Here is a 27881-nt window from a genome sequence, read left to right on the forward strand (position 1 = left end):
ATGAAATGTGTTGACTCAAAGTCCAGGTACTCTTGATCAGGCTTACAGAGCATCCTGTCCTGTGTTGTGAAATCAGTTCCATTCTTTGCTGCATTGGACCTGATGGAGCAGGTCAAACTGATGGTTTTGCTGGAAATCAGCTGCCTGACTGTCCACCAAAATCTGTGGGGTTTGTTTTGGACGAAGGAAAAGAAACACCAGTGATTTAACTTGCTGTTGATAATTACTAGCAACAACATCAGACTAACCTCACCTTAAACTTAAAACAATACAATTCTTCTCTGAACTGCCCCTTGATTTGATCAGATTTGGGTCTGTGTTGGCTTCCTTGCACTCCCTGTTGCTTCTTTGCTTCTGGGAGAAGTAAAACATTGATTCCTTTCTGAGTGATATGTCACCAGGGACCTGGTCCTGTGCATAGTGGATCTAGCTGGGAGTTGGTCTTTTCCATTTCATGACAACTGTTGCAAAGAATAACCTTTTTTTTTTTTTTTTTTAATCTTGTGATATTAAGTTCCAGATATTTTATGCTAAACATGCAATTTCAAGCCTTAATTCAAGATACACCACTGGGAATTGCAGAGTGCTCTCCTTAATGGGAGCAGGATTGGTACATCAGCCCCCTGGTGTGTTAGAGCATTACATCAGCTACTTATCAGCAGCATTTTTGTACTGTTTGTATTCAGATGAGATTAAGTCTCAGTATGATTTTATTCTGGCCTCCTCTAAATTAGATTAGTGCAAATCAATTGAATCTTTCTTTCAAAGAGGTAATTTGTTGCAGATATCTTGCAGGATCTACTATTGAAATGGGATCGGTTGATACAGCATTCAACAAGGTTGATCAGCTGTACCAAAATGAAGTGGTTTGGTATTCATTAAAAAATGTATTGCTTCTGTGGCTGACGAATTCCTTTTCGAGTAAGACTCTACATTTGACAGGAGTAGTCCAAAGCAACACATTATTTACTGTTGTTGGGTATTCGTTTTGGAAAAGAGCTGAGTTGGAAATCATGCAAGCATCTGTTACATAGTTAGATTAGATAATGTAAATGTTTTGAAAATGCAAATGAAGTTAATGATAATTAGTAATGATGCTTTTCTACTTTTATTAATAAGGTAATGCTTCTGGCAATTACATTTAAATTTCATATGAGGGTTCAAAGCACTGGAACAATTTTCTCTTTAGAATAGCAGAATTCAGGGTGAACTTGCTGAGCATTCTGTACCAGTGGCTTTGTAAAGAACTAGAAACTACTTGTCTCCATTTCTCATCACAGAACCATTGCCTTTTCTTGATATGTCTGATTCTGGGAAGGAGAACCATATATAATTGTGAATGACTGCATTAGAGTTTATATACAAAGGCTGCTGTAATAACATTTTGAAATAAAAGACAGCCCTCTGTGTGTTACTTTTAGGTTATGCAAACACATAGAGCTACAGCTGTCCTGTGTAAGGGTGAAGAACTGAACAACTGTCAATTTAAAGCAACATTCACATGCCATGCTTCTTAGTTTAAATCTACATTTGTGAAACAAGCCCTTTCTGAAATGTCTAGGACCTGCTCAGGGTTGACATCTAAGTCTGTGTTGTTGGCATATACCACTTCAAAATCCTGGCAGAGACACAGAAAGGAAAGAACACTGAATGTTAACAAAGGCTTCATTAATATTGATGTGTAATTCACATGGCACTGAAAAGCTGCATTATTAGCCACTATTGTTATGGTTCTGGCATTAATATTCAATGAGAATGTGTGGGTATTGAAATTCCCTGACTTCTGGGTACCCCGGTGGTCCAATAATAACAAAACTGTATTAGAGCTAGTGGGAGCCTGGTGCTACCTATGTGGTCATCAAGCTTTGCTTTGTTTTATGAAGGTTTCTGAGCTCATACTGATGTCTCTTGTGGAATGGAGGGCACCCATAATTTGTTCTGCCTTCAGAAAGCTCCTGCATCTACAGATGAGAGCAGCATCCTTCCTCTACAGCTCCTTGCTGGAGCTCTGTTGGAGACAACTGTCACGGGAGGTAGTTTTATACCTGGTTATCTGAAAACAACCCACCTTCTTTTCTCTTAGGAAATAATTTATGTGCTACCAAATCAAACAGCAGCCCTTGTTTTATCTTCAGTTATAAGTAAGTTGATTTTTTGAAGAAGTGCACTACTAAAAGACCTCATTCACACTAAGCTTTTCTTGAATCAAGTATTTGTTCATCTGAGTTGGCTATCTAAATATGTGAACAGAGACACAGTATTTGTGCACGTGTGCAGGCTATGATCAGTTGAGACACATGGAACATAACTTTATCCATTAAAGCAATTGCATCAACATCAGTGGGTCTAACTGCAATGCATAAAGGCAAATAAATACATGAAGTTCTTGCAGGCTGAAGGCCTCAGTGTGTAACTTAAAGGCTCCATTTTTTGAAGACTTAACTGAGGCTGTATTCTGACTGTATCAATACGGTGCTTTCCCACTGAATTCTCACCATCTTTCTGAAAAAGAATTTCATTTAAAAAAAACCAAATAGCTCTGTACATCTTGAAAAGTCCATAGTCCAGGAACAAACCATACGTTTCTTGAGATCTTTATTTATTTATATATTTATTTACAAAATGCAAATCTAAGACCTTTCAAAGAAATCACCAGGTGCATTGGCCTTACAGAATGCTACAAATAGGTAGATGAAGTCCTGTATATTTCACTTTCCCCAAATATCATTGATAGCTACAGAAGTTAAATCCATCCTTATTTTAACCATTTACAGAGCCAAGGTTTTCCTTTCTAATCCCTGTGACAATTGCCACCCTAAAAGCAGACGGTTCTCTCCCCCTTTTCACACCACCATTTTCACAGTTGAAAGTCAAGCTTAGTGCATTCTAGTGAATCCTAAGGTACAAACCAAACCTCTGCTGAAACCCCAGTCTTGGACAGGGGCTGTGACCATACTGCAACCTATCTGTCATCTCTCATGCCTGTTCCATGGTGCTGGTAGGTTTGGATTTCTCTTTTCATCCTTCTCCAAAAGCAAATTGGCTTCAAAATCAACCAGTGTTTCCCTGCTAGATCAGTTTGTGTAAGGCAGTCTCTTACTGGTTACTGCAGAATAGTCTAGGGCCTCCACAATTTCAGGTCTAGATCTCTCACACTACTTCACCTACTCCTAGACACAGGTGGGTGTGATACTAACAAAAATCTCTAGTGGCACACAGCCTAACTAGAATGAGAAATATCAGTCTTTTGGTGAGACTTATTGTCAAGCTAGTGTTTCAGTGAACTGTTCAAGTGCCATGTGCACAACCTGTGGTGAAGCATCCAGACAAAACAGAGCTCTTTGCTCTTTGCCCCTTTCCTCACTCAGGACACGTTCAGAGATGAGTCAGCAGCTGGGAATGGGAGAAAAGTTTGGTTGCATTATCAGATGTATTTTGAAAAGTTTTCTTTAGTGCATCCATGCCATTCATAATTCATGTTGAATAATAGTTATTTGTACTGTGCCACCAGCTGCTTGTTGTTTTATAGCAGTATCATTAGCTCACTCCTACAAAATGACAATGAACACCAAATACAGCTGGGGTGTTAGTGTGGTAACATAATGCATAGAAAGAGATTGAGATCAAGTGAATATGCAGGAGCCCTTGCTCCAGAGAATCCTAAACACTTAGTGGCATTCTGGAGAACTGTATTCTACCCTTGACTAATAAAACACTTTAGCCTTGTTGCAAGTTCTGAACATTTAAAAAGACAATTTGCATTTCTTCTCACCTTCAAGACTCTGTGTAGGTATTTAGTATTTACTTTACTTATCCTGCACCTCAGTCACTCATATCGGCTGATGAATCTTTCCATGTTGGCTTTAAGCATATGGGAGGCTTGCTCTTCTGTTTCTTCAGACAATTGATGAAAATCATCTGAAAATGAGAAATGGGCAGATAGTCCAATCACACTGATTATTAGCATGACCATTTCCTACCTTAGTCTGTTTTGTCCCCATTTGGTCATCCACTCTGGTTTAACCTCTAAGTCTGAGCTCTAACAAGGTATTTTCAAAGTCATGCCAAGACAGGACTCACTGTGTCTTCCTGATTTTAGCCTCTCAGTACTGACTGCACTTCTTAGTTTCCCATGTGTATTGTTATTTCTCCATCTCCAAGGTTATAAATAAAGCTGTCCTTAGTGCTCTATGTCAATGCCACCCTTAGTTTTACATAGACCACTTCTATTTGCTTGAGAGGTGTTTTTTGTTAAAAAAAAATAATAAATGCAGTGCTTTATTGTAAATGATGCAATGTGAGACCATATGCTAACATCTGGGTAGTGGCGATTACTAGTGGCTTGCTCTGAAATCAGTGCTACCCAGCCTGGTAGTTTGTGCAAAATTTATCTGATGACAAGTCCATTTATCCTTTTGCCTTCCCAGCTGAGATTCTCAATGCCCTCTTTTAATCAGAATTTAAAGTGAGTGACATGCAATCAGGGAGAGTTTTTAGAGAACAGTAAGATGCTTGTCATTTCACTTTTGCACTTAACATGGTTTCATTTTTTTCACCAAGAACAATGACACTCACAAGCATAAAGAGCTACCAGGCAACACTCAGCCAGGCTGTCTAACGCTGAGCAGGACATTTTGCTGGAGCAAATTTGCAGTATTTATCTACAGTTGCAGGCTGACTGTAACTTGGAGTAAACCCCTGGCACTCTGGGGCTATCTGTATGTTCTTTTGTTCCCAATGGTTAGAAGATTAAAAGCATTTTACAGGGTAATGGCCACTTCTGTTGCCATCTCACTTTAGAAGTCTGATTTTTAAGCTCTGTTGGTACTCAATGCCAAGAAGTGGCTGTGCATTAATACTCTGTATTTAACCTGTGAAAGGAATGTGATCTCTGGGACGGAATGAGTTTCAGCATTGCCCTGGCAAAGTAACCAAACTTCAGAGGTAACCAGCCTTCAGAGTCGCATCTGTAATATTGTGTCCAGTTCTGGGCCCCTCAGTTCAAGAAGCACAGGGAACTGCTGCAACAGTCCAGTGCAAAGCAAAAAAGATGATGAAGGGAATGGAGCATCTCCCTTACGAGGAAAGGCTGAGGGAGCTGGGTCTCTTTAGTTTGGAGGAGACTGAAGGGTGACCTCATTCATGTTTATAAATATGTAAAGGGTGAGTGTCACGAGGATGGAGCCAGGCTCTTCTCTGTGACAACCAATGATAAGACAAGGGGTAATGGGTATAAACTGGAACACAGGAGGTTCCATTTAAATTTGAGAAGAAACTTTTTCATGGTGAGGGTGACGGAACACTGGAACAGGCTGCCCAGGGAGGTTGTGGAGTCTCCTTCTCTGGAGACATTCAAAACTCACCTGGACACCTCCCTGTGTAGACTCATCTAGGTGTTCCTGCTCTGGCAGGAAATGGACTAGATGATCTTTTGAGGTCCCTTTCAATCCCTAACATCCTGTGATTCTGCCATTCTGTGATACCTAAATTGTCTGAAGGCTCATAGTTGCCAAATGTGTGTTACAGTTATCAGAGAAGAAAGGCAAAAGGGAGGTCTGGATAGAGGTTTCAGGAAAGAGATACCAACGACTTGACTGGGGTCTACTCCCACACTGAACAGGCTCCTCCATGGTGGTTGAGGGTCAACAAGCGGTGTATCAACCTTCATGGACTCTATTGGTTTGTTTCATCCCAGAGGAATCTGGGTTACACAGAAATCCATATGGTGGCCTTGACATGGGAGCTGCATGACACTTGTTGGGTAGCTTTAGCTTTGCCACCAGCGTGGTCTGCTTGTCCTTGCTGCGTGCTGCATAATGTGTATCAGAGGTTAAAGCAACAAAACAACACCAAGGCAAAGTTGGAGTAGACAGTACTGCGGTAGACAGTATTATTAAGTCTGTCTTGAAAAATGGCAGGCACCTCCTAGACAGTAAGGAAAATCACAGCAATTTCATGCACCACATGAACTGGGGTCTGTATTTATGAAAGCAATTTTTGTGTTGTGCTTTCTTCGAAACTTCTTTCAAATGTGTTTCAAGAATACTGTATAATTTTAGCCTATGCATCTCATTTTCCCCATCAACCAAACTGTAGCTTTATAAAACAGCATACTACAAAGAATTATACTTAAACCTATCAATATTTCCTAGTGAACCTGTATATTAATTCAAATTCAACCTCCTACTGGTTTAATTCTGTAACCTGAGTGAAACATACTCCCAATACATGATGTATAGTAGAAGATACATGCCCAACATGCTATTAAGCTAATCACTGTTATTTTTCACTTGACACACCACATTTATATTTTTCATAAGACTTTGTATCATCTGCCTATTTTCTAGAGCTGTGAGGAATACATAAATTAGATAAACAATATCTCAGGAATCTATCTTTTTCATATATAATTTTAAGCTTTTAAAATATTTCAATATTCTGATTCAATTTTTGAGTCTTTTTGAATTTTTATATATTTGTGAAGATCTGGTAAGAAGAAAATTAAAATAATTTACTTATAACTAATACTTCTCGTTTAGATGTCTAGAGGCTTAAAGTATTTGAAAAATCATGTTTCCTTCCTGGAAAAATTAAAGTACAACATATAGTTGCTGATTTCTGTGTATAAAGGAATAATAGACCTTTTCCTGGTTGTCCAAGTGACTTAGGAGCTTGGAATATCATTTACAATCAGACAAATTTGGTAAGTCTTCAACAGGTAACATATCCCCGATGAGGATTTCCAAAGTGGGTTTAGTTAGTATTTGCATGACTTTAATTCTTCTGCTGATAGGTATGTAAGTACATTGGGATGTCTCACAGCAGCTCTTTTTGAAGGATATGCCTGCTCAGCACATTTCTGTGGAAACCTTGGCTGCACTGGTATTTATAAGACTACAAGAGGAACATGATCCAGGCAAGGACACTCAAGGAAGACAAAAACATACATACATAATGTTGCATAACGCTTCCAGCGTGATTTTCTTTCAAAAAATTGTTCCCCTGGCAAAGTCAATCTTTATCCTCTCTTTTCAATATTTTATCTCACTCAAATATTTATGTCCTTGTTTTCTCTGATGTCGAAAAACTTTTCATTTTCTTGTGTTAAGAGGTTGGAAATAGGCTGAGGACTCAACTGTGATCTCATCAGTCGTAAGGCAGCACCATACTCTTACAAGTTCAGTTAATGAGCTAGTGAATAGAGGCTCTACAGGAACCTCTGCAGATACAGGATAATACTGTCCTGTGTCGTTACACTGTGAGTTTTGTTAAACTATATTAAAAAAGTTGCGGCAATGTCAGATATGTATTGCAGATTTTCTAAACTTGATGTGACTTTCTGCCTTTACATAGAGGAAAGTGGAGGTGCAGAAGGATGAAGGGTCAAGGAGGACAAAAACTAAAGTGGATTTGAATTGCAGGCAGGAACTGAAAAGCCTGTATAAGCTGTTTAGTAATCCAAAGGCAGAGAGGACAGCAAGTGACGATTTTTTAACAGTAGACAGATTTTATGGCAAAGAAGCAAAGCATTTCTGTGTTTAACCGTGCTTACAATTAATCAACTTTTAATTCTGTTCATTAAGCTTCATTATTATGAAGCTGTGTATTATAGTCACAAAGGAGTGGATTTGATTAAGATGTGAAGTGGAACAATTCAGAAATAGTACTGCCACCTAACAAAGTTAAGCAAGATTCACACACAGGCATCCTCCCACATCAAATCCAATAGAGATGCCCTCTATTAGATCAGAATTTGGCTCTAGTTCCTTGGAGCTTCATGTTTGTCTTACATATATGTGTGATATATGTGCATGTGTGTTTATAAAACTACATAGCACAGTTCCATACACACCTACAACATTGATTTTCCCTATTGCAAAGCAGCTCAGGTGGAAGTGTGATTATGCTACATTCTGATGTATGAACTATTTTACTTACCCCAAGATAAACACGTAATGGGGCAAGTCTCTCAAGATTGTTTTTTTCCAACAGGAAATTTCCTGCTTCAAGGAGTAATTTCTGAAGCATTTCCCTTTAATTAAAGACAGTTGACCTGTGATTTTCTTAATGCCTAGTCCAGTTTTCCCTAGACTCAAACCTGTTTTGAGTGTATGTGTTGGCTTTCCTCACCCAATTGTGTGACTAGCTAGCTTTGAGCACCATTTCCAACCTTTAATAAATACTTTTGCTGTAATGTTAAAGCAAAGCAAAGTATTTTGTTGATTCTTCATCCTATAATGAATCCAAACTGAAGCCCAACCAGTACTTCCTTATATTCCTGTTGGATGCGCTATGCTCATCAGCCACCTTTGATTGCTTTCACTCTTGATGCCTCTTGACTTGTTTCAGAGTTGTCTTACAGACTTGGTTCTTCTCATTGAGAATGCCCTAATCATAAAAACACTCAGCAACTGCTTCCCCTTGCAATGCACACATTTATTTGCCTGTTATCCAGAGAAAATTGCACATTGTAAAGGTCCAAATTTGACCATTCTGGGATTTTCTTTTCCAGCACTTGTTCCACATCATGTAGGATGAGGCACTGGACATTTTTTTAAAACCTGTTTCAAATCCTGTTCACTTTCGAAGGAACTTTTTGCCTTTCAAGTGAATGCCATAATTAAGAATGCACTTGGATGTATGAAGCCAAACATAGAGTCTGGCCTCAGGAAATCCATGGGTCTCGTTTCCTCCAGATCCCTTGGGAAAATGTGCCTGTTGTGAAATCTTAATGATGTCCTGCCTTCAGGAATTGCTCCTGCTGTCTTTTTCTCACTTACATAATTACATCTGCCCTGTTGCAATCTGTAATGAACAATATTCAGGACAGGTCCAAACTTGTTTGTCTTATTGACACAAACAGTCTGATGGAAAGCCCTGGTATTATTCATGTGAATTAACTCAGCAGGGTGTAGCCCACTCTCTCACTGCTATACCTCTCTATTTTGGGGAATATTCACAGTGTTTCTCAGATTTGTGTGTGCCTAGCTACAGAGGAGCATTTTGTGAGGACACAGACATTTTTCTCCATGTACTTCTTGTGACTGTGAGTTCACTTTGCTGGCCAGAACAAACTGCTGCTGTTATTTGCTAACAAAAATTTTGAAATCAAAATCTGACTTTGTATCTTATCTTCAGATGGTGATAATGGTCTTTCAAAGAGTTCTGAAGGGGTAGGATCAGATCTCTGCTTTTTTGAGTTTGGAGTAAAGTCAAACCTGCATCTCTGCTGGCCCAGGTCACGGCAAGGCAATGGAGGCAGCTGCTGGCTGTGGACTGCTGAACATTGAGATGCGTAATGAAGTGGAACTGGCTCCAGCAAAAGCTCAGGAGACTGACTGCTCTGCCTAGTACAATTGTGCTTCTGACCCAGGGATGTTGCCATCCATATAGTTTCATAAATTTTGACTGACTGGGCTATCCTAGCTTTGACGGGTCTCTCTTTCCAGAGAATTTTGGTTAGAGTGAAGAAAGTGTGATCAAAATTGGCTCATCTCGAACAAATGCAATTTTTTCTGGAAATGTAGTAGCAAATATGTCTTTCAACAAGTTTTACTACTTCCTTTACTCTTGCAACTAGTTCTGTCAATACACTTTGAACCTAGCTCCTTAAAGCCCAATTCTTTTCCAAGTTCAGTGACATTTAAATGTTAGCATTTTTTTTTGCCTAGATAGTTCAAAGCTATGAGGACTTCTAAGTTAGCTTAGACTTCTTTCTGATTTTAGAAATCTGTGTCTTACCATATTTGTTGTAATGTAAGGGATTGTGTGTCTTTTGTTCATGTTGGATGCAATATAGGGTGGCATCATACTGCCAAGACACCTTGGAAGAACTTGTTCTCAGGGAAATTCCTTTTCTTGTTGTTGAACAGCTAGACAAGCCTTCATGAGGGCTTGGGACACCTAAGGGGCAGACTGTAATACCTGTTATAAGAAATAAAGAATAGTAGGAAGATTTTACAACATATCTGTTAAAAGATCAATATTTTTTCTTGACAAATTCTTGTTATAATTTGTCATGAAAAAATGGTAAGAAATTGCCATTTTTCAATTTTGCTAGGATGACAGGGAGTTGAATTTGCATATTAGCACTGATGACTGGTACAAGCTTAGTCTCTCTTTGAACAATAGGTAGAAAAGCATAATGACATAGGAATTATTTTAGGGCTGAATAGTCTGAATGGGATATTCAGTGTTCATAAAATCTCTTTCTTTAGATTTGCAATATGAAAGTAGAAGTAGGAGTGGTAAACTATGAACGCCTGGTTTATCCTTTGAGATCAGGGTGGTAAAGTTAGTTAAGCTGTTATGGAACAATTTTCTCCTTCCCTAAATTACAGAAAAAAATGCCAGGAACATGAACACACAAAGTACAAAACATGGAACAAGATCCCTCTATAACTCCTTTCCCTTATTCCCCACAGGACAAAAATGAAAACCACTTTAGAGGAAATTCTTATATCTATATAAAATAAGGATTTTTTTTTTTCCCCCTGCTATCATCTAATTTCTAATGAATAAGAATTACTTTCATGCTATGTCAGAGTCAGATGGGATTTTAGTTGAATTTACCCTGAGCTATATGAGCATAAGAAAGTGAAATCTTTTTTCCATAGATATGTCTGTTCATGGCTTGTATATTACAGTTTGCCTTATTACGTCTCATGGATTGAAGCCTAAGGCGCTGTGAGTTGCCCAAAACTGAAGGACCCTTACAAGCTTTGACAACCAACAACCTGCATTAACAAATGATGTGGATATTTCATTTGAAGTGGGAAGAATAAAGAACATTGCTTTAAGTCAGTGAGGAAAATGAAAGTCTTAATATAGGTTGAGTACAAAAGATGAGTCCAAACGTGATTGCTTTCTGTAAGAATAATTAAAAGGAGGCACTCTAAAAAAGATACGCTCTTTAACAAGTTCCTTCTTCAAGTGTTTTTCATTTATTTTTCCATTTCTTCTCCTCTCTCAGCACACGCTGATCCACTGACTGCTGCCTTCATTAGCTGTTAAATTAATGTAGTCTGACCAGGACACTTTTGCTGCGAAACAGACTTGGAAGACCATGAACTGGTTTTACATGGTGGTCACTTGGAAAAATAATGTTCCTGTTTTCACGTAAGATATTTGTACAGTGGGAATTTTTAATAAAATATAGCTGTTGAGACGTAAGACTTTTAGAGAAGTATTTGAGCACTTCCATTATTTGGCATGATTTTCACACAAGCTGAGTAACCTGCTGCTTGCTTACTTGCATTCTCTGCAGTCAGCATCCCTGAAAACCACGTGAGATTTTGATTTGACCAGCTATAGGTCTCATGGTACAAAACACAATCTCCATCCTCAGTGGCATTTAAAAGGTGTGTTATCTGTCCTTGCAAGATGTGTATGATGTACTAATTTTTCAGGGAGAAAGCAGGGAGCTAGAATTTAAAGTTTTGTAAAGTATTGAAGAATGAGGCGTACCAGTCATCAAAATGGACCAAGACACAAGAAGTAGAAGATAAGGTGTCCCACCCTGAGGTTCAGTTCATGTGCCATGAACTATGAAATGTGGTCACTGGTTGGTATTATCTAACAATTATGTTGATAAAATAGATGCTTTCTATAAGGAAATCAGCTACACAGTGGTAAATATATATTACTTTTATTTTAAGAGATCCCATGATTCTGTTTTATATCAACTCTTTAATCACTCCTGATGGAATGAGCTCCACTCTGCTGTCATACAAGAGCTACACGTCACTGGAGCTAGGGAAGAGATTCTGATTTTTGAGTGGTGTGGCAGAATTCTCTATATATTGATGCAAGACACTGTTCTTTACAGCCCTTTGTGACAAAGCTCCACTTTGTCTTGACTTTTTCTTTTTTTTCATGAGAAATTAGGTTCTTATGTTCCTGGGAAACACAAATAATTGTCAAAAGGTTATATTTTTAAAAAAAGGAGCTGACAAACTGCCACAAACACAATTAGTCTCTGAGGCCCAGGCAACTCAAGAGAGAGATGGTTTTCAAGACAGAAGACTCTTGTCAGGCAGGAGCAGACCTGATTGTGTTTAGTTATAGTGGCCTGGGATATGTAGAACTGCATGTAATGGATGTCTGCCAGGATTATAAACTCTTCTGAACATTCATTTTGACGTATCATTTAATCCCCTCTTTCTTATTGGACCAGGTTTTTAAAAGACATTTGGAAATATAATGATACAGACAAATGTCAAGGATGATATTCAGAAGCAACCAGGTGCCAAACTCTTATTGAATATGGTAGGTGCTGAATACCGATGTGATTTATTTAGATTCCTAAGAGCTACTAGAAGTCTGACTTTTTGGATCAGGCTGTGCACCAAGTGAAGTCAACAACAGTTTGGATCCAGAATTGTGCTCTCCTAGTTTAATCATAATCAGGTACAGTGAATGGGAAAAAAAAACCAGAACAAAACAAACAGTAGTAAAAGGTATTGTTGAAGTTTCAATCATCTAATTCCTGTGGCTTTTAATGACCCGTAACAATTTATCTCAGTTTGTAGTGCAGGGAGAACCCAAAAGTCCAATAGCAAAACATGTTGACCTCAGCTCATTCTCCATCATTCCCCTGAAAATGGCTTCTGATTCTCAGCACCTTGGGGACCTGGTCCAGTCTTTTTGCATGGTACAACTGCTTCTCATCTCCTGTTCCCTGCCTTAGAAATCTTGCATATCTTCTGCCTATAAACGTATTTTCTGTCTACATCTTTGATGGCTATTGTGGTTTCTAGTATTGCTAATTTATGTGGCTGACTATTGGCAGGAGATGGGTTTTGAGTGATTTTGCGTATATGGCTTAGATATGGTTAGTTTGCTTTGCTTTTAAGAACGACGATTTGGAACCGGCTCCTACAGAGGAAACTCTTGACATGTTTAGGTATGCATCTGAATCTAAAATTAAGAGCTTTTCTCCTGCCTAATACTGGCTGAAGTTTTCACTTGATATAAATTATATCTACTGATACACTTAATTTTTTTTTTTCCCTTCGAAGTGCCACAGCAATGAAAATGTTGTGATTTGTTTGTTATCCAGGATTACTTTGCCAAGTGAGTAGGAAAAGCTAGGAGGCACTAGCTTGTTTTTTGTTCAGGACACATAATAAGTCTCCTCAATTATCAACAGCAAAAATGTCTCTTTCTTTAAAAAGACATTTTGATATTTATCAGTTCCCATTGTGCAGTTTTATTTCCCATTCTACACTGTAGTTTAAAGGTCAACAATGAAGTCATTTCAGATTTAGTCATCCTAATGTTTTGGTACTTTAATTTGACAAAAATTATTAGGAATTTGAAGCTGTTGAAAACTATCAGGAAAAGAAAAAAAAAAGAAGGAAGATTCTTGGCCTGTTTCCATGTTCAGATTTTTGTTTGTTCATTTAGTTTCTTTTTTCTGTCGGATTTTGAGTGGCAGAAGGAATTTTGGAGCATTCTGAAAATTCAGAAAATACACTGGTGGGACTTTTAAAAACTATTTTGTGACCTTATCAGGATTTTACAAAATCAACCTTCTAAGTAGAACTGATATTTCAAAAATAACAAGGAACTCATGAGCTGCTGAAATAATCTAATATTCTGCACTCCTAGTTCCTTTTAGATAATGCTAGACTTCTTTTTCAGACAAACCATACTTTTGGGAAAAACAAACAAACCACTGAAAGCCATAAATACAGGGTATTTCAACCATCTCCTTACATTCCCATGAAAGACACATACCTAATTTCTAGATTTTTGTGTTAATCTTAAGCATTGTTCTTTTGTTCCCTTAGAACTGGCCCCTAACTGTAACCATTTTGGAACTATTTCATGGGAAAACGTGTTTAATTTACATAGGTAAATAAAAGGTGGCATAGTTTAGGGTACAAAATGGAAAGAGAGAAGGTGAGAGGACTAATAAGGAACAGACTTGGACCAGCCAGCAAAGTTAAAGTGTTGCAAGAGGCCAAATAGATAGGAGGATTACTATTAAATTCCTGCCACTGTTGCATTATCACATTGTACCTCTATCTCTTTATTCAGAAAATGGAGACAGTATTATGGTTTTTTTTGCATAGCTAAAAAATACTTTCAATGTACTATGTAGCCAAGTCACCATCAATGACAGTCATTAAAGGGAAAGTATGATAAATGGAAGTTTTTAGGGATGTAGATATTGCTGATAAGTCTGATGTTATCCAACAATTCACTGCTAATTTGGGTGTAAATAGGAAAAATCTTGCATTTAGAATGTTGCAGAAATTCCATTTTATTTTGTAGTAGGAAAAAAATACCTGACTTGTAAAGACCTAACAAAACACAGGACTTATTTAAAGTCAGACCTACCTATAATAATGCATCTTCAAGAGCTGAATCTTATTGGAGTAGGATAAAGATCACTTCATTGCAGTGTATAAGGACCTTCACAAGGAGAAGATGAAAGTACCAAAGAACTGTTCAACCAATCTAAGAAAAGCCTGAGAAGAATCAATTGCTGGAAACTGAAGCCAGATTAATTTAGATTAAATTCATTTTTTTTAACTATCAGAATGATTAAATGTTGGAATATGCTCCCAAGACAGGTGAATTCTCCATTTCCCAAAAATTTTCAATCCAAGGTAAAAGATATTTTCAGAATCTCTGTGTGAGCTGAATATAAGTTATTTCTTAGACAATCACTAAGTGTTTCATTTAGTAAATGGAAAAAAATTAATGGCAGAGGTGGTCAAGCTATGTAATGATTCCTTCTACTGTCAAACACTTGGAAAAAAAGCACTTCGAGCTATGCAGATAAAAGCTCCTATGTAGGTTAGGATTCAGCTAATTTTGCAACTGTCTTTTGATTGTGTCTTGCTAACACTGGTAGCAGGAGATGCTGCTGACACATATTGGTCTCCAACAAACATCTATATTGGTGAAGGAACTGGTTTTATACTCTGCACAATGAAAAGAAAGCCTTTGCATTTTTTTTTCTTTATTTCCAAGTTTTTTTCTGGTTAGTGTTTCACTTAGAGGATTTGTCATCTGATGCCCCTGATGCTCTGAGTTGTGCTCCCACCACCCATGGTGCTGCTGATCTCTTCTCTGCTCTACCCAGCTACTGCTGGATCAATGGTGGAATGTTCAAAGGCTTCCTTCACAATTTTCCTTCAATTGTATGTTATCCAAAGGTATCTTAACAAAACTTCTAGATGTTTCATTAAGTGCAAGAGAAAATCACAGAGCCCTATTTCACCTTTCCCAAAGTCTCAGCTATTCCTGGGGTTACCCCAAGTAAAGATGAACAGTGATAAAATCGATAATATTGCCAGTTTCTGTGCCCTGTCATCCTGTGTAATTTCTGTCCACTTGCTGTTGCTTCTTTTTCTTTTAAGTTGTTACCATCTTCTATGTTTTTTGCTGATTGAGGGAATGAATTCCATGTAACCAAGAGTGGTCTTTTTTTTTTTTCTCATCAGCTAAACATGGAGAAATAAATGAATCTCTGAGTTAGTTTGAATTTCTTTCCCAAACATTTATATTTTTATGATATTACTTGGTTTCAAATCACTATAATAATTATGAAGGGTTACATGAATTCCATGATTAAGAGAAAGTTAGAAAGATTTTTTTTTCTTTACCTTGTTCATCTGTTAGATAGCTCAGCAGATCACACTACCATAACCATGTTTCCACGATACTTCTGCTACTCCAGAGTTGCTGGATTGCCATGCCCTGGGATAAGGGCCAGCATCCTTTAGGTTCCACAGTTCTTTTAACAATAGTTTGATTTTATACTGTACTATTCTGAGAGGGTCATTACACAAAACCACATCACATTTGCTAGGTCAGGTAAGGTAGAAAGCAAACCTTTAATTCTTTCCACATAAGCTGGTAAAGGAGAAAGATGATGTAATTTACTGAAACTCTGATGTTTAATTATGCTAGTAACAACAGCAGTGCCAGCCTGTTCTGTCATGAAATGAGAATAGTGTCTGCTAGGCAGCACTCTTCACACATGCCAGTCCAGCTTTTGATCTTTATTTATGCCAGCCTGCACCCAGAGTTCTTTTATTGACTTTATTGATTTTCCCTGAATGAAGAATAAGAGCTGAATTTCTGCATCTAAAAAGTAACTTTCAACATGTGTTTTAAAAGTACAGGTCTTTTCTTCTTGAAAAGCATTAGAAGTGTAATTCTTTTTGCCTGACTTCTGTCATTTACAAGCATCTAGGAGAAAGTGATTCCTAAGGATCTATTCCCAGATCGAGCTGCAGACACAGCACTCTGCTAACAATTGTACCGCCCATTCAGTTCCCCTTACAGTTGTCAATGAATTTTACATCAGCCCATTTTCTCTGTCACCAGTGTTAGCTCTCCTGTGACAGAAGGCATTAGCATATTCAAAGCATCTCCTTTTATTGTTTTGCAAGATGACGTTAGCAAAACCTCCAATCCTAAATATGAAGCAAAGGGTGAAAGAGTATACTGAAAAACTAGCATTGCAACAGACACTACAAATACTTTAATTCACTGGTTAGAGCTACTTTGTTGCCCTCAAATGCTTGGTAAAAATGGTTTTACATTGATACACAATAACTGAATACAATTTCTGATTTACTGAATGTGAGTGAGAAGAAAGCACAGGTTCTGCATATTTAAAACACAAGAATTTGTTTTGTTCGTGAAGCTAAAATGAGTGTCCTGTTTGACATGATTTATAGCAGTGAGGGCAGGTCTGATAACCACCCAAGTTCAGTCTATAGCTCATAGAATGGATAGATTATTATCTTCTTTTATTAAATTCATGCATGGCTTGCTGTTGAAGCTGTATATTAAAAGGAAAACAAATACTGTATAGCTATATCTTGCTATCAATTCAATGAATAGACTTCCTACCATGCCTGATCAATGAGGAGTTTGGTGTGAAATCGATGTCCAGCTCTGGCCCATAGCAGTCTGTTCTCCTGAGAACAGTACATCCATGATAATGTCACATTCAAACACAAGCAAATTCCTATTACCCTGAAAATCAGTGAACCCTTTACTGTTGATTTAAAGGTGGGGTGGTTGTGAGGGGTTGAGGTCCTGACACTTTGAGTAGAGTTTAAAAGGCTGTTATTCTCTTTATCCTTCAAGGACGACAACTTTGGTTTTGCAATTTGACAGAGAGCTGAAAACAGCTGCATCACAGATCTGTTCCTCTGTGAAGTCAGGCAAAAGAATTAGGCTTTCAGCCCCATTGGTAATTTTCCAGTATCTGCTTGATGTGCTGACTGTAAAAGGTTTTTCCTTTTTTAGATCCAGACATCTAACAACACCTTTGCTAATACTATTTTTTATTAGGGGTTGGAGGGACTCGCAATGCTTACACGTTGATATCTGCTTCATTTCTTTTCTGACCACACACATCCAGCATGAATAGAAACCACGGCACCAGATGCGAACTTTCAACCCTCCGTTTGTTTTGAGGTTGCATCAGTGATAGGTACATTACATCATTCTTTAGGCCCTTCATTTCCTGCCCAGGAGGTGTGGAGCAGATAGGACTGTAGGGGAATGACTCACAGTTGACTGGAATATCTCCTGTACATCTTCTGTTTCAAGTGACACCCTGTGCAGACTTGTACAGATGTCATTGTTGAGTCTGTAACAGTAGAGGTCACAGGAATATCGGACACATCAGTAGTGAAAACTTGGCTTTCTGGGCCTTTGGCTCTAATATTAAACAAATTACTTAGATTGCTAAAATGAGCTAATTAGATATCTTTCTGTGGCCTTTCCATTATTCCCTAGCACTCTAGTGTTCAAAGCACTATTGTGTGTGTTGAGTTGATTATGGTCCTGTAGATTTTAAATGCTCTGCGTTAGGATACATTTAAACAGCAGCAATCACAGGACTCTGTTCAGTGACTTGGAAATATGAAAACTTCACGGGAGGGGGAAAAAAGGAGAGAGATACAATGTTAAACTACTGCCCTGAGAGTGTTGAAAATAACTAACATCAGCTTTAATGGCAAAAACTTGAAATCCTGGTGGCATTATTAAATATTCCAGATGACAAAGGAGACATCAGTGAAGATTTAATTACCATCATTTAAAAATATAGCCAATATTCGATATATTGTGCTTTCTTTTTTTTGGCAGTGCAAGCATAAAGAACCTTCCCTGCAGATTCTCCACCTGTTTCTTTCCCTCCATTTCTTGACATGTAAGTATGAAGTATTAGGAACATTGTGACCAGAGCCGGATGTGGTGTTGGGTTGTGTTATTGCACCTCTGCTTACCTCTGGATGCAGAAGCAGTAGGGATAAAAAGAAGGGTGGGAATGGTTCAGGCAAAAGAGAACAGAGAAAGAGGAAAAGCAGAAACACTGAATAGAAAGAAGGCTCTAAGTGGAGAAACACCTCAAACAGTCAAAAGAACAACAGCAAAATGGCCAGAGGAAAATACAATACCGGTTTTCAATAAACATACTTGTGACCTTGGGTCTAGAAAAGGCACAATAATGTAAAGTCCAGTGCTTTTGACATCCCCCATTCACACCACATGCTGCAGTCTCCTGCTAATGAGCCCCATTTAAGGGTGCAATAGGTAGAGCCATTCAAAGCCTCATGCCTGATTAGTCAGTCACCTTTGACACTGCTGATCATGAGGTACTGCTGACCTGGTGGTGGGGCCATGCAAAGTCATAGGCAGCTGCTCCTCCCCTTCCTCAAGGTCCCTGACATGAGAAATCCCACAGGACTCGCCACTCTTATCTCCTGTCCCTGCTCAGCAATTAAGGGACACTGAGAGCAAGCCACGTGGTAAAGCAAGGGTCATCAAGACTTGAGTCATCAAGTCTTTTCCTTTGCTACTGCAGCTCTCCTCCCTGTGTTGTTCCTATCACAGGCTGATGAAGGGCCAGCTTAAAACTACTAGTTTTCTCCCTCCTGCTTCAAACAGAAAGCTCTTCTAGAATTGCTTTGTAGATTAGCAAGTCCAGCCTGAGGATATTTCTGGTTAGGCTCCGCTCATTAGTTCTTGTGACAACATTTTCCTTTAGCTTAATTACCTCATCTTCCTCCTCTGACATTTACCTCACTAATACATTTATAGAGAACAAATTATCTCTTCTCCCAGGCTTTCTTTGGCTGAGCTGACCAAGATATACTTTTTTACTTTCACCTCCTAATTAAGACTCTCCATTCCCTGATATATCCATTTAAATTACTTTTTTTATTTTTTTTTTTTAAATTTTTTTTTAATTTTTTTTGACTGTGGTTGAGGAGAGCTGAATATAGGTCTCACTGGTGCTTCACATGGTAGTACTATGTCTTCTGGAGATACTGTCCTTTTTACAGGGCTTCATATGCCCTAACACATTTGTGGCTGATATAGTAATTCTCAGTCCCAGCTGCTTCACTTTTAACGTCTATATTGTTTCTTTGTTGTTAGGAATAACAAGAATAGTTTGTTTTCCTTTGCCTTTCTAGCTCTGGCTCAGGCTGATTTGGCAGTTATCGCTTCCTCAACAGTGGTATCAAATCAACACCACATTTTGATTTCTAAGACTAGTGCCTCTTGAGTTGATTTTTAAGTACATAAAACCAGACCTGAGCTGCAGTTCATCTCACCCAAGGCTGTGTCTCCAGCAGTAGAGGGTGGAGATCCTGTTTAGGGTGAGCACTGGAGCCTGCCATCCTCTCCAGTTTGTTCCCTGCTTCCCCTGTTCCAGATTTGTTCTGTCAAGGATGTTAAAAGATATGTCCTTGTCTAGACCTTTTGGATCCACTTGTGGACCTGTCTGTCATCTGTGAATTTTTCTAATCCCTTTCTGACCTTGCTGACACCTCTGTGTCCACAAACTCCTGTGTAGCAAGTTCCATGAGTTCACTGCCCTGGTGTAAATACATACTCGCCATCTTTCATCCGTTTATACTGAGACCCTGCTAGTTTCGCTGAATGTCCCCTAGCCCTCATACTGCAGGTATGGCTGAACAGGTTCTGCATTCAGCCTTTTGTTTTTACCTTTTCCCTGACCCCAAGACAGTTTTGTGGAGATGCAGGACTACACCATTTGTAGCACCTAGTACTCAGTACGGAGGCTCATCATGGGTTTCTGTAGCAGCAAAATGACTCCTTTTGTCTTGTTCTCAATAACCTGCTCCACGATGTGAAAGTTTTTCTTCATGGCTTTGGCTGCAGTTGCAAACCGAGCTGATGATTTCAAAGATTAATCTTAAACAGATTGATCCAGTCAAACTAAATCAATCAAGCCTGAATACATCTATACTTTTTTCCTCACTGCTTTGTTTACCTGTTCCAGGTACCTTTTGCACATTCTATATGTTCCATCAGCCTGCGAACTCTGGAGCTTGCCTGTTTAATTACTTTCAGTCACTCTTTTGCTTTTTTCCTCAGTGTTAGCCCTTTGGAAAAGAAGAATTCGGCAGCCTTGTTTGTTTTAGCTGTCCATTAATTTAAATTGAATTATATCTCTCAGTTATTAATGCTCCATTATGCACTTTTATTGTTTCCAGAGGAGAAAATACTGCCTTTGTCTGTCTGATGGTTGTCTGGTGTTTAGTGTATTTTATTTCTCTTATAATTTGGCACTAAATTGCTTCTTTGGCAAAGCTAAGAAATGCTGAAGATAACCTCAGGTCAAGAAAATGTATATCAAGAGTACAAGTACAAATGTGTATCAGAGTAAAAGTACTGAGCCCTAGCGTAAAATGAATATACTACAAGCAAAGAGCTCACCAGAACTTACCATAAATTTTCGAATACCGAAGGTCAATTGGGAAGCATCCTTTCTATTTGACACTGTTGACTACAACCTACAGAGCAGATTCATTTCTGAGCATGCAAACACCCCCTCCATTTCCTTCCATCAGCATCAGGTCTTATTCATGGCTTTCTCTTCCCCAGGTCTCACTCCTGCTTTTGCTACTCCTTCCACCCCCCATTTCTTCACCAGCAACTGAATACCTGTCAGCATCATTGTTTTCCCCCTGCCTCTAATTCCCAGACCCAAGGCGGAGCCATTTGCATGTTTGGGAGATCTCAATGTATCTCTTTGCCTATTTAGCATGTAATGGTTACACAACACTAAGCAATAGAAATGCCAGGATGGTGTGAGCTGTGCCTCAGGTAGTTTCCTTGTAGATAAGGTGGTTACTCCTGCAGGTAAGGGCTGAACCCAAGCAGAATACTTGCTGCTTTTCTACCAATTGCACAGCCAATTCTGTATGATCTGGTCTGTACTATCCTTTTCCTTACAAACAGGTCAACTGAATTTAAATGCATATGAAGAACGTCTTGCAGGACTGGCCCTCAGGACTCAGTTCAATCTTTGGTTACATAAAGCAGTTTTTATTCACTCTGGATTGGAATATCAAGTCTGTAATCGAGATAAAAATTAAGCTCCTTGTGTGCATGCAAATTATGCATTTCAACAACAAGCTTTGCTAACAATGCAGAGGCAGAACAAAATTATGGAGGGAGCAGAGAGCTCATTCTTCCATCTCTTCAGAATTTCTTTAGAAAATGATTGTACAAGCCCTGGTCTTTAACCTCTATGCTGAAGTGGCAATCTTTAATTACAGTAAATTGGCCCACATGAAGAAAGGTAAATCAGTCACTTAGTATAACACATTATAATCTTCCAGATATTTCACTACTAGGAGCCCATTTTTACTAGATAGAAGGATCACTAATAGTTCTTCTCATATTAAAACAAAAAAAAAACAACAACCAAAACAAAAACAAAAAACCAAAACACAATTAAAGAATCAAATTACAATAATTTTAAGCTGAGAGCTTAAACCAACAGATGCAGCAAAATAAACCCAGAAATCCTGAAAGTTACTTCCAGATTTCAGTCTTTCCTGGAGCCAGTCTAATGTCCTCGTATTTGTGCCAGAGATACGTGTTCTTCTTCAGTGTGTCTTTGTTGCCTAGCACAGATTTAACCTGCAAGCACAAGCCTCATTATTACAACAGTGATCAATAGTCCCCTTCCCCTCCTTATATTTTTAATCATAAATCTTATTTCCAAGCATCTCAAAATGAACCACAGAAACTTGTTCTGAAGTGACGTACTTATTATATAATGTCTTAGGACAGGAATATTATTTACTGTTACTAGGTTCGTGTTCCTATCACATTAAATTTTTGGAAAGAAAAAAAACCCAATAACAAAACCAAATGAAAAACCCTACACAAATAAACAAAAAAAACCCAACCAATCAAAGATCTTTCAATATCTTCCTCAAAAGAACCTTCGTGTTTCTTGTTATATATTCTGCTGAGAAGTCTTCAAGTTCTATAATTGTCAGTTTGGTCCTTACGTTGATTTGAACCATTGGCACCCATTGATGGAGATAGAGGGTGGTAACTCTTGAACTGATCACCACATCTACAGAGGGGAACTTTTGTCACGTTTTTTGGTCCTCAGTCTTTTAGTGCCCTTTTCCTGCTCTTCCTAGTTTTTGCTTATATTTGGGTTGAAGATCTCTGGAGTTCATTTCTTTTGGGCACCAGTAACCAAACCTGTTGTTAGCGGTGGAAGAGGAAGGCAGCTAGAAGGGCACCTTGGTAGAGACTGCACAGCTGGAGCTGCATTAATCCCTGATATTCCCTCATCATTAGGCTCTGAGCATGAGAACAACAGGATTTGGATAGTGAGAACATAGGTGGATCAGTTCAGGCTACAAATAAATAATTCTGAGATTTAGAAGATGAAGACAGGAGATATGAGGAAAAGGATGAACTGGAGAGTGACTGAGAACAAGATTGGCTGTAAAGTCTGATGTGCAAACTGATACAGGGATGAAAGATACTTTGAAGGAACAGGAGGAAACAGGGGAGCTGGGAGAAAAGGCTTTACTGAGATTCTCAGGAAGTCATTCCAGTGAGATCCAAGTTTGTTCCTGACTACTTTTCTACACAGGATGAACATGGACATATACTTAAGAGCTTTGCTGAATTTGAGATAATGTAATCTATGGACAAATAAAATAAATCATGGCTACAGAAGAAAGACCGTGGAAATGACAGAAATGTAAAACTGGAAGGAATCTCAGACATCTTCTCAAACTTGCTGCCTGAGGCAGCAACAGAAACTTCCAGACTCCCTCAGGTGACTGTTGCCATCTTGTCACACAGTCTGGGTAGGCAGCCGAATGGAATGTTTAATAAGCCTTGAAAAAAATCAGTGAATTAAACAACAGATAAAGCCACTGGAAAAAAAAAAAAAAAGAAAAAAGAAAGAGTCTTCAAGATATACCATAGAAGGCAAATAAAAGAAAAATGTGTTCAAGAGGGAAGAAGATTTCAAAACAATGGAAAACCAGGCATCTGTATTGAATCAAAACTTGAAGAAGCTGCACATAAGGAGCTGATTCTCTGCTAGTGAAGAGGCCGTTGAGGAGAAAGTAGGGTTTAGGACTGCCATAACCTTTGCCCTCAGGGGTAGATTCTAGGAGAGACAAAGTGGAAAATATTTTCTACATACTTTTACAGCAATGTGGGTTGTTCTTATTTGATTTATTTTTCTAATGTTTAGTTTGTTTTGGTTTGGGTTTTTTTTAATGTGTAATTTTTAAAGCAAAGGAAGTCATTAATACTGAGCTTCAGCAGGTCAAGGACCTTCTGCTCAGACTGTTTCATGGATTTCTTGCCAAATATTTTAAACTAAAGGCCTTGCTTAATGGAGACAAGTGAAGATATATCAATTTTCTTGAAGTTAGGTATACCAAGGGGGCTATGGAAAGCTTTACACCTAGATACTGCAAGCCAAAACTAAATCTAAAGATGAGTTTCTGAATAGCAGATTGTGGTTTTTGTGTTTTCCAAGACTGTGCTATTGTTTCAGTAGATGGAAACTTGTATAATAATTTCCTTGTGCAATATTCTGAATTAGTTTAGGGAATTTAATATTTTCCTGGAAACCTTTATTTCTGACACTTCTCTGAGTAAACCAAAAGCAGTTCCTTGAGAAGAACTGATGAAGCATGGTTACCTGCAGCTTTATGCTAGATTCTCTGATGTTTTTCAGGGTGATCACCCACAGAAACATCTTTTGTTGTAGGAAAATACCTAAAGTATTTTCACTTGGGGATTGATTCTGTACTGTCTATTAAGAGTTTACTTCATATTTCTGTCATTTGCTCTGTGGAAGCATAAGATGGATCTTTCTCTACCTGGCTACCTTTGGTCTTCATACCTGTAGAAGCACATCTTTGAGTTGCACACTGCTTTGACAAATTTTCTTGAAGATGTCTGGTAGGTTCAACGTGGGGGAAAGACAATTTCATGCACACACATGCAGATGACATATTTAAATAAGCATCTGTTCTTATAGAAATCAGGTGAAAACAATTCTCTGGTATCATTCCATTATTTACTGCATCTTTGTTTTAAGAGATTTTTCTGCAGAGTTCTTTGAACTTCGCTGTCATACACTACATTAGAGATGAAAAAAATCTATCCTTGTCGGAACACTCCTGCAATTTTTTCCTATAATGGAAGTCAGTTTTTCTGGTTGTGGATCAGTAGCTGAATAGATTATAAAAAGGTAGTGAAGCCCAGTCTGTAGCCTAGTACATAAGGCAGTACAAACTGGTATCTGAATTGTACCAAATGCAGCCAAGTGACTGGTGAAGAGAGGTCCAGGAGCATAGGGTGTGTACATGTATGTGTGTTCCACAATATAAAAATGGTACTGTAGAATAATCTATGAAATAGCTCTTGAATAGAGTACAGCCGTGAAGGGGGCAGTCTCTGCTGCTGTGAAATCGAGTGTGTAGCAAGTGGTGATGACGTGGGGTGTATGTAGAGAAAAGGGAGGGAGAAGGAAATTTCTCCATCTGCCTTCGTATAGCCCAGTAAATCTCAGACTTGAATGGATGCACAACACACACACAAATAATACTCTCTTGAAACCATTTAGCATAAGAGCCTACTGTGCACAGGCAGCAGAGAACACAGACTGCACAAGGCTTTGGTTTTGTAAACATGCACTGCTCTGCTGCATCAAGAGTCAGTGGAAGAAAGGTCTTTAGCAGCCACTGGCACTGTTCAGAGCTGTTATTCTGTCCTGCCAATGGTATGTGCTTTCTAAGATTGCCCCAAATACTTCTCCCAGTACTGTTTCCCCTTTTCTTACAGCCCAAGGCCAAGCAAATAGACAAAATCCCATAGATATTTAGAGGAGAAATTAGTTTTAGTGTGCCCTGAAATCATGTGAAGGATGTAATGCTATTCAGCAGAGCTAGAAACTTGTGGAAATGTTTCTGCTCACTTCTTTCCTTGATGTGAAGATACATAACTGCCAGGCATTTGTGGATTTTAAAATCAAACCATTCATGTTACTTTAATGTAGTTTGATGTGTGTTAATAATGTATACATGCCTAATTCAATGGGAACAGTACCATGTCTAAACTTGGAGAACATTAAATATGTGCATGTTATTAATTTCTGCTTCATGGGAACAAAGAAATAGCTATTTTTCTACATCTTTTTACCTATCCCTAATATTCCATTTCTTTTGGCTCATTTACAAACTGAGTTTTAGGGATTTCAGTTCTTTTTCCATTTCATATTAAACTTATTATTTCACTCTGTTGTAAGGTGCTCTGATATTTTTTGGCTTTTGTTCTAAATAAAACCAAGACACTTCTGTAAAGCCACAACTTTACTGCTGGCAGAATGCCATGGTTATTTAGCCTGTAACTACAACCTAAATAAAACCCAAGTCTTCCAACAGCTTACAATGTACCCTTTGTTTCCTACTAGATTTGTTTTCTGCTTCTTAACTTCTGAAATAATTCACATTTATGTTAACTGATCCATGTTTGAACACTGTATTTGAGGCAGCAAAGATTAATTGAAGCCAAAGTCCTGATTTAGAAGCTCTGCCCAGACCATCAGCTGCTCTAAACCAGCAGAACTAAAATGGAGAAATGGGTTTGACTTACAGCTGCTGAAGACCCGGTTTATTTGATCCACAAATGGAAAGGAAAAAAAGAAATGGTTGAAGAAAACCTGTTTTCTTTAGAGACTGCTCCTCAGAATTTGGCATAATGAGCACCATTGGGATGTGGTAGAGTTTTTACAGGGATCCTTTTAAACAGCTGCTGTGCTGTAAGGAATAAGATCCTGAGTATTGGGCAGATGATACTGCGTAGGGACTTAATCTGTATCCGATTATCTAAAACTCAGGCATCTAGGGTGGGACTGGTCAATACCAGAGAAAAACATATCGTATTATCGTAGGCGCCTGCAGCATCCTGCCTTGCAGTGGCCACCCAAAAAGGGTGCTCTGTGATGAGAGCTGGCAGTCCTGGGTAGCTCTGATACTTGAGGAAGTCCTAGCAGCAGTCTACAGCCGTGGCACCTGAATCCCACTCCAGGCTGGACTAGTTGTCCAAGACTAACCATGGCCAGCAGAAAGAGACAGAAAAGCATGTCCAGGAGGACAGGTGGAGTGAGTAATCTCTTGCATGCAAGGAGCACAGATGATCTGCTTAGTAGCACTTCACTTTTAGACAGCTCAAGTTAGGTGGAGATAAAACGTGCTGTATATAAGATGGGCCCAGTCCATCAAGACACTTGCTACCAGTTCTTAGTCACGAAGTCATAGAGGTCTGATTTTATTCTTACTGTTTACTTGTGAGTCTCAGTGGAAAATGAAACAACTCTAGCACATGTTGCAGGAAGTATTTAGCACTTTGTTGCATCATGCTCAAATATATATAGCTTCGTTATACTAAATCCAAATTCTTGAAGTGGGAAAGCCCAATAAAGAAGGTTTGTTGCTTAAGATCTATGGATCGAAACTTACCATCAGATGTGGTTGTGAATCCACACAAGAGAAAGAGCTTGTCCATGCTGGGACCTTATTGTGGATTCAGCTTACATCAGGCAACAGCAAGGTGATTCACAGGCATCTGCATATTTCTTCTGACTCTCATGCCTCCTCTCTGTCTAGTTGTGTGGTTGTGTGTGAAGTAGCTTGAATGCAACAGTGCAGGTTACTGTGTTTGGTACCAAAGGTGTAGTTGCTTTTACATACAATCCTTCTTCATCATAGCTGCTTTTAACAAATGTAAATTAAAAAGCCTGCCTCTTCAAGCAGAATGTGCTGTGGATAAAATACATTTACCAAATACTTTCAGCACCGCGATAATCCATTTCATGATTTAAAAGCCTTGTAAACATGTCAAAATGGTTGGATGGTTCTACCATCTTTGTGCCATCTATTGCACTGAATAAATAAAGGGAAATGCAATTTATTCAGTGCTTTGGAAGCTCAACATTTCTCCTACTGATGTGTGACAACTATTATCATATTTATTGTCAGCATTACACTCCTAAGCATGCAGGTGATGCATTGTGCGTATTCCATACTGATAAAGCCATCAATAACTTCCTACTGGACCTTATTTGCTCAGCTGAATCTGCACAGCTGGCTGGCCTATTGGGAGGTAACTGATGAGACACTCAAAAAAAAAATAAAGATAAACCAGGAAATGCCATGTTGCCTACTAGAATCTTAGCTAAAAAACAAACAAACAAAGAAATAGGAAGTTAGGGCTTTTGAGGAGCTGAAGTCAAAATTTGCAAGTCCTCTGTCTCCCCTGTTGCATGGGAATTCAGCAGCCTCTGGAAAGATGGCACGATCAGGCCACAGACACAGTTTTATTCTGAATAGGCTTCAAAAATATCTTGCAGCAGCTTATATAAGCCATTTACCACCTAATCATTCTGACATATTTATATTTTCAAAGGCACCACTGAAATGAAAATGAAATTAAAAAAGGTCTCTCACACAGGGCATAGTCTAATGGAGAAAGCAGCTCTGCAAAGTCCCAGGGGCTTCCTAAGTCACCATTCTCTGAGATGCTGAGGA

At 38.6% G+C, this 27881-nt stretch overlaps 1 long non-coding RNA gene across 1 annotated transcript in view; it reads right to left on the reverse strand.

Annotated features, from left to right (window-relative positions):
- Window positions 1-3786: 3786 nt before the first annotated feature.
- Window positions 3787-27881, reverse strand: part of LOC139828026 (uncharacterized) — a 31998-nt gene continuing 7903 nt past the window's right edge. Inside the window, exon 3 of the long non-coding RNA XR_011739194.1 lies at window positions 3787-3918. This is a non-coding gene — a long non-coding RNA (uncharacterized lncRNA). The remainder of the gene's footprint in view (window positions 3919-27881) is intronic.

The sequence above is a fragment of the Patagioenas fasciata genome, chromosome 5 (genome assembly GCF_037038585.1).
Source record: "Patagioenas fasciata isolate bPatFas1 chromosome 5, bPatFas1.hap1, whole genome shotgun sequence".
In the NCBI taxonomy this organism is placed as follows: domain Eukaryota; kingdom Metazoa; phylum Chordata; class Aves; order Columbiformes; family Columbidae; genus Patagioenas; species Patagioenas fasciata.